Source organism: Octodon degus, unplaced genomic scaffold (genome assembly GCF_000260255.1).
Source record: "Octodon degus isolate 3935 unplaced genomic scaffold, OctDeg1.0 scaffold00060, whole genome shotgun sequence".
NCBI classification, from domain to species: Eukaryota; Metazoa; Chordata; class Mammalia; order Rodentia; family Octodontidae; genus Octodon; species Octodon degus.
In genome coordinates, this window is record NW_004524636.1 from 3,255,104 (window position 1) to 3,263,676 (window position 8,573).

Below are 8,573 nucleotides of genomic sequence, written 5' to 3' on the forward strand. Positions count from 1 at the left end.
AAAGAAAGAAAGAAAGAAAGAAAGAAAGAAAGAAAGAAAGAAAGAAAGAAAGAAAGAAAGAAAAAGAAAGAAAGAAAAAGAGAAAGCCTACCTGACTGTCCAGGGACACCCAGATGGAGGGATTCTGGGTGAGATCACCTGTGAAGCAGGGGCCTGCCTAAGCAGGTAGCCCTCACCGGTGTGGGTGGCCAGCATCCGATCTCTGTGGGCCTCAGTAAACAGAAAGGTGGTGGAGGAGGAAGACTCCACACCTCTTTGCTTCCTTCCCGGCAGCTTCTACTGGGATGTCTGTCTCCTCCTGGCCAGCAACAGGGATTTACAGCCTGGTTCTTGTTCTCTAGCCTTTGCGCTTGGCCCAGAGCTGCACCCCAGCTTTCTGGGTTCTTCAGTTTGCAAACAGCAGGTCATGACCTGGCGTTCTCAGCATCCCTAGCTGCAGGAGCCAGCCCCTCATGATAAACATCTTCTGCGTATCTGGACATCCTGTTGGCTGAGTTTCTCTGGAGAAGCCTCATACATACAGATGACAAACAATGCTTTTAGTAAGATTGGTTACTGTTATTTTTAATTCCTCTAATGGCATACAGCATCCCAACCCAGACACCTCAGAGAGCCTGTCTCCGTGCTTTCTCAGACATTAGTGGTGTTGCTAAGGGGGGAGCATGTGCCCCCTCCACGCCCAGCACTTGCTACACACGGCCCTGCCTAATCTCCCCCATGATCTCCAAGCCAGGGGCATCTACTTTGTTGGCCCGAGGCACATACTTAGCACACTCCCCTAAAACACACTGTGGAAACGCTTTGCTGCCGATGACTGTGGAGTGGAGGTTTCCCTCTGTGCGCCATCTATGTTCTGATTTCTTCTAAGGACTGTCAGACCTCATCTCACCTTACCACCTCACAAGAGCTAGGATGGAAGAGATTAAGCTGGGGAGACAGGAGACAAGGACAGCTGCAGTTTAAAAATTGCACTTTTCAGAACACTCAACATGGAGCTGAAGATGAAGCTTAGTGACCCAGACTTGCCTGGCAAGGGCAAGGTCCTGAGTTCAATTCCAGATATCTCCCCCCGCAAAATGCTACAACTTCAGGAGACAGAGTTACCTGATATCAGTATTATATTCCCTAGCTTTGCTTGTGATTCTCTCCTTTGAGGCCCACCATGCCACAAAACCCTTAAAGATACCATAAATCTATAAATTAATTTAGTTGATAAAAGGCATGAACCTGATCATAAAGTAACAGAACAGATAGATAATTCAAAGAATGATTTTTAGGCAAAACATCTTGCATCACTCACCTTTTAAAAGAAAAAGCCTGGGCCCAAGCCCTCTTTCTACCTATGAAATGGGCCATTATCTCTCCATGAGCAGGCCATCCTCCTCTCTGGTACACCAAGATGGAACTGCACGCAGGTTAATAAATTCCATAGGTTTCCACTCTTCTAAACATAAGCATTCCCAGGGCCACAAAATACTGCATCTCTTTACCTGAGCATCACATTCTCTTCTGACTGTACACTTCTTTCTTCTAAATCTGTCCTGTGCCCTTACTAACTAGTCCTGAAAATTCTTCAGGATTGAGAGCTTCACCTTCTCTTTTGAGAATCTCTCTGGACCCTGCCCAGTGACAGAGAAATACAGCCACATCCCCGGGTCCCGAGGGTTAGGACTGCAGTGTAGGAATTTTGTGGGTACCCAATTCAGATACCATTGCTCTAGAAATATCCTAGTACCCCAAGACTGTTGAGGGCCTTTTGGGGACCCAAGGTGCTCCTAGTGAAGATGACACAGGGTCACTCTGTGCCCTCAGGTTGACAGGGCCACAGCCTGGCCCTGGCCTCAGGAGTTCCTGCTACGGAGCAAATAAAAATGCCTCCACTCTGGACAAGCTCCCAAAACATCCAGCCCCACGCCCCGCAGCTGGCTGCAAGTCAGGCATTTCGTGATCAACCAAACTTGTTTCGTTTGGCTCACAGCTGTGAAGATGCAAGACTCAGCGAGATACTGTTCTTCCCACAAACGCATTGCTGACCACACCTGGCACGGGTGGCGCCGATTGTGGGTTAAGGAGAAGCACCAGGTGTTCGCTGGAATCCAGGAGCTGCTGGCGAGGGCTGGTGGGGTCCCCGGCCTTTGTACTGCGAATCCCAAGGGCTGGAAGTGCCCCCCACTCTGCTCATGGCAGCTGCCCACATGTGCAAGGTAACCACCCGGCTTTCCTAGTGGCCAGGGCTCACCTTCCTGACCTCCCAACTCCAGTGTGGAGAGAGAACCCACACTGGCACCTAGAAGTTCCTCGGGACTCCCAGCTGTGGGCCGTGTGGCCCAGCCTGCTGTCCAGAGAACAGCATATGGACAGCGAATTCTCTTTCTAGCCCGTGCCTGATTTCTCCTTTCCTCCCACACATCTGAGTCTCCCTGTGCAGACACTCCTCATGTAATGACCATTCCTGTAAATGAGTTGATTGCTTCATTAATTGGATCCATCGCTCCATGAGGAATTGTGTCAAGTATGTACATTACAACATTCAGAATGAGCAAATGACCAGAGGAATCTCCAACTTGATGATTCTCTTTTATTTGCATAACTCTTGCCTGCAGTGCAGAACGTAAAGCCACAGCATTGTACTGTGCAGTACAGCCAGAAGAAATTACATTACTGTATAAACCGTGTACATTGTACAAAAGAGGTCAGTGAGGCTCTTTCACTGAGATGTGAGGAACCGTACACAAAAAAAGATGTGCTGGGGTTCAAGGTGATTGATGTACAACTTTGTCAGTTGTGTAAAATGTCTCCGAATACATATGTTGAAACAGGATGCCTCTGTTGTGGAATTATGTGATCCTGACAAAGCTACAGCCTTTTTTTTAAGCATAGAATTACCTCCCTAAGGACAGAGGCCAGGAAAGGGTAGGGGGAAGTGTACACATTTGACTGAGGCTGAGCCTCTGTGAAAACATTTCTGCCACTTGCTTTTCTCAGTCTTCCCAGGACACAGGGTGAATGCATCACTCACGACCTAGAGCCGGCCATGTTTATAACACGTGACCTAGAGTTCTCTCTGTCGCTGTGCCAAAGGCTAAATCAGTGAGTGACTACTGGAAAGTGCCATAGGACATGCCTAGCCCTTCAAAAGCTGAGAAAGTTGTCTATTCACAGAGTGGCTGAGTTCACAACCTGCTCGTCCCGCTGGGATTGATCCTTCCTAGACACCCATTGGCGGCGAGTGGTGGGGTTGGAAAATAGGCCCCACACAGCTGGGGCAGAAATGAGCTTCCTTGCATTCAGTCTTAAATACTAAAATTTTCTCAAGAAAGATCTCTGGATCTTTGTGAATGAATGAACAAAAGCACAGGGGCCCAGGATGTTGCTTCCTACACTCTTTTTTTGTGATGAGCTCAGAGGTTGCATGTTTGTTTGTTTGTTCGTTTAATTATAAAGTTCTCCTCCTATAAACTATTCAACATCTTCCACCCACTCAGGGAAACCCTGCCCATTTTCCCCCACGACCTCTCAGCATGCCTGGCCCTCCCTACTCCGGCTCACAGGCAAGCCACAAGGATGTCAGGACACGCCCAGTCATGCTCCAAGCCGCTGTGGGGAGTCCCACACTGGTCTTGTGAAAGAGCTCCTGAGAACAGGATGTCCTGTCTGAGTCAAATGTGCAGCTTCAGCCTTGCCAGAAGGCCTCCTGTGTCCCTGGTCCTCTCCCTGGTGTCACTCATATCTGCCTGGTACTTCTGGCTGCAGTCAGGAAAACAGAAAAGATGTGAGTGGAGCCCTGACTCATGTCTAGGTAGAAAAGCTGAAATGTTTTCCTGTGGCAGCTAAAATGAAGTAAAGGAGGACTGGGTCCCCAGGTTAAGAACCCTCATGGGGGAGGTGGGCGTGGCCTGAGAGGGACGTCCCATTTTCTCTAGGGACCAGACATGTTGTATGTTACGGGTCGGTGCTGAAAGAAACGACGAGAAGACCTGATGAACATAGCTTCAGAGGTCTCATTGAGATTAATCTCTCTCCAAGTGAGCCCAGAGCCTCAGAAGCATCTCACATTTATTGAGGAGTAAAGGCAGACTAAGGAATGTGCATAATTATCTAAGTGAATACAAACTACTATCTCTATTAACTTCCACCATTTGCCTAACACTAGGCTCACCCAAATGCTAGCCGCTAACATCCCAAGCAAGGGATCAAAGGACACGGCGCCTGCAGGAGAAGCTGTTATCTGCTGCTTTGGGTCCCAGCTTTCCGGGAATTTGCAAACAGACAGCAACCCTCCTCGGGCTCAGTCCAGTGTTCCCTACTCTCTTGGGACATCAGGCTTTTGTCTTAAAACTATGTCTCTACACAGACACATCCTGCTGACTCACCTGGTCTGCACCGTAAGGTCCCTCTCTTAGCCTACTTTGCATTGTTACAATAAAATACCTGAGGCAGTGTAGCCTATGGGGAGCAGACATCTGTTGGCACACACTGCGGAGCCCCCAGGAAGTCCAGGACCACAGGGCCTGTGTCTCATGGGGACCTTCTGGCTGTCATTTCCTGGCAGGTCACAGAGGAGGGGGCCAAACTTGACCTTTTATAATGGCACAAATCCCACGCCTGAAGGTAGAGCCCTCGTGCCCCAATCACTTCTCTTTTGTTTGTGTTTTTGTTTCTCGAGACAGGGTTTCATTATACACTTCAGGCTGGCCTTGAGCTCACTGTGTAGCCCAGGCTGGCCTCCAACTCATAGTGATCCTCCATCCTCAGCCTCCCAAGTGCTGGATCACAGGCATGCACCACCACACTTGCCTACATAGTCTTGAGTCTGAGAAAATGTACTGCATTTGGTACTCAAGTGTGTGCACTTTTTCTGTATGTATCTTAGATTTCATTCAATAAAAGCATTTAACATGTTAGGTCCCTGGTTCCATTTCTGGTGGGATCCAGTACCGACAGCCACCACTGCCAAAGAGGGCTGTCCTCACCTGTGTGGTTGGCCCTGAGTGCGGCCTCTGCTCCCCTCACTGATCTGCCGGAGGGTTCTGTGGCCAGCCCCCTGGCCAGAGCCCCACCTTGGCACCCACCTCTCCATTCTGCCAGTTGCCTCCAGAGCAGCAAACACCTCATTAGTATTTCTGGCAGGCCGATAACTAACATGTGAGCACATGCCTGTGGATTCAAAGCCACTTTCAGATCCTAGGTATAACAAAAGGGGAGAGTATGGAATTCCACAGTCCCAACAGTGCAGCACTGGATGAGCTGGGGAGGTTGTGGCACCCTGGGCTGAGGTGAAAACTGCTTCTCAGTGTGCACTTGGGCCTCCTGGGAGACACCCAGCAGATGCACCGGCTATCCTCAAAGACTAAAGTCACAGCAGGTAATGCCCAGCAGGACAGGAACAGAATGGACCCTGGGGCTCACGGCTACTCTCTTCCCAGCAACAGAGGGCCTCCCTGAGAATGAAGGCCTTCTCAGTCGATGTCACTGCTGCATCTTAATGGGTCCAGGTGGTCCTTCTCCTTAAGGATATTTTCTTGCTTGTTTAAGGGACAGAAGGCAAACTGCAAACCAAGTGATCTAATTCATTATGCTTTTAAAGACATCAAAGACAAGAAGAGGGGGAGGGGAGGCTGAGGAACTCTCAAGTGAAGCCCTGAGAGATAGGTGGTTTCAAAGGCAACTATCCTGGTGGCACTCTGCCCCATGTTCCCTCACACCAAGGTCCTCCTACACTAGTGTGTGCCCAGCCCCACATGTATGGAGGGCTGCCTCCACCCACCTTGGCCCCGAATCATCCTCTAAAGCCCAGCCCCCAACACAGCTGCAGTCAGACCAGGGAAAGGCCGAGAACCTCAGGAAAGGAGCCCCAGCCCAGCTCAGGCTGCTTCTGCAATAAGTGGTTGCCACAATGTGCCACAGAATTTCAACTCCTGACCTGACAGGTCTTCTCCACACTGCCCTTGCTTGTGCGTTTGTTTTGTTTTGTTTTGTTTTGTAACTGTGTCCAGCTTTCACACTTATCTCTGTTCAAGGTTCCTGTCCCTTCTTGTATCTGCCCCATCCTGCAGTGATGTCACATACCAGGCCTGCATCTGGGGTAGTAACCTATCTTGGAGGCTTTGATCCATGCACAGATGTGGCAGTGTTGTCCTCACCCACATCACAGGCAAAGGGGGGTGAAGGGACTCAGGATGTGTTTAGGTCCAGGGCACTGCACTAGGTGTGAGGCAAACACTCAGAGGGAGACACAGCCCTGCAGCTCCTGGGAGCCCAGCAAAGCTGTGCCCAGCAGGATTTGCACTGCATGGCAGCTGTGACGTGCTGTGGGGACCCACGCTTGAGAAAGAAGAGTGGGCAAGAGTGCAGGGGATGACATGTTTTGCACAAAACAATAACCCAAGTGCTAAAAATATAAAAGGTGCAAATAAGAGTAGGCCATAATCCGGTGAGTCTGCTACCAAGAGAAATACAGCAGCCAGTGGAAGGCATGAAAGGCTCACAGCAAGAGCAGGGCATGGTACGTGGGCTGTAATCCCAGCCTCCACAGGCTGAAGCTAGCGGATCACCATGAGTTCAAAGCCAGCCTGGGATACAGAGCGAGACAGTGTCTTAAAACATAAACAAACAAAATACCAATCATAGAAGCCCAAGCAAGAAACAAAGGAAGTGCCTTCTAGAGGGATGATAAGTGGATTTTGGAGTGTGCTCAAAATGACATGCACAACCCACAACCTGTGTAATGGGAGCACACCTGTATGAGCAAGAGATTATGCTTTGTGTTATTCACTGATGCGACACAAGCATGTATGGCATGAGAGCCGGGACAGCACAGGCGGGCAGTGACCCAAGGGGCATGAGGATGCATGGTGTGTGCTGTGCTGCTGAGCCGCAACTGAGTGAAGGGTGCATTCCTGTGTTCAGGCTGTGGAAATTTACAGTGCAGTACCCTTGCAAACGCGTACCTCTCTGCGTGGCTATTAGACTTCAAGATCAAAATGATTCCAACAATCACATCTGATTTCGACAGGGGTCTGGAAACAAGATACCATAGGCTGGTGGCTTAGAAACAACACCAACTTATGTCTCACAGTTCTAGAGGCCACAAAGTGCAAGACCAAGGTGCCAGCAGCCTCTGTGCCTGTGAGGCCTCCTTCCTGCTCATAGTCACGTGCCATGCGGCAGGAAGGACGGCAGTGCTCTCTCCCGCCTCTCATGAGAGCACCAGTTCCAACCTGGGCCCCACCCTCAGGCCCTAACATTACCTCCCTCAGGCCACTCCCACTGCCCCAGCTTGGGGTAGGATCTGACATAGGGATTGAAATAGGACACAAACGGTCCGGCCCGCACAGGTGCCAGCCGCCTAACAAGGACAACTTTCCAAGTCGCTCTCATTCTTTCCCTCCCACTGGCCCTGAGCTGCTCTAGCATTGGGGCCTGCCTCCTACTGCTTGCACACCCTCTTCGGAGGCCCACAGACAAGAGTGCTCTCCCCACAGGTGGCCTCTCCAGATAGGGTCTGTCACACGCCGGAGGTGCTGCCCCATGGCACTGTGCTGTGGCCACTGTGTTGTTGAGTGCTAGTAGCAAGGAACACCAGCCCTTCCTGCTCTCCCCAAGATGGCCCAGGTACCCCGACTTCCCTCCTGGCCCAGCTTCTCAGCTCACACGAGGCTGCCTCCTCCCCACCCTGTGCCGGCCTCTGCCCACCCCCAGGCCTGCAGCAGCTCTGCCCACGTGTGCTGAACAGCGGCTGCCTCCGGAGCCCTGCCCTGCCACCCACCTTCTCACGCTCTCCACACTCCTCTGCGCCTGGCAGAACAGCCCTTTGTTCCCGAGCAAGAGGAATCTGCAGCTTCATCAGCTCTGACCCAACCTCCCACTATCCTCCCAGCTGAAGCCCAGAAAGGGAACGAGACAAGGCAGTGAGGGCCAGAGATATAGGTGCTGCAGCCAGTAGGCTGGATGGGACCCAGAGTGGTGGGCCTGCTGCCTGCCCATTGGTGGCCTTGGGCCTCTCTGGACCCATGATCTCATCAGGCCGAGGAGCTGGACTAGAGGTTCTGGGTCCTCTCCCAACTCTGAACAGGACAAAGCTTAATTACACATTTCAGCTGAACAGTGTCCTTGTCTCTGGGCGGTGAAATATTAGATTTTGTTCTCTTCTTCATTTTGCAAATAATCCATACTATGATTACACTATTGATCTGTTTATGATTACAAGCACAAAAGGTCTGTGACTAAAAAGAAAACAGGGAAGGGCTGGGGAGATGGCTCAGTAGAATAAGCGCTTCCCTGGCAAGTACAAGGGCCTGAGTTCAATCCCTGGTTCTGCCCAAAAAAAAAAGAAAACCGGAGGGTTGGGGTTAGGAAGAGAAAAGAAAAAGAAAACAGGGCCAGGCATGGTAGTGCACACCTGGAATTTCAGCACTCAGGAGACTGAGGCAGAAGGATTGCTGTAAGTTTGAAGGCAGCCTGGGCTACATAGCCAGGTTCTGTCTCGAAGATAGAAAGAAAGAGAAAGAAAGAAAGAAAGAAAGAAAGAAAGAAAGAAAGAAAGAAAGAAAGAAAGAAAGATTTTTTAAGAA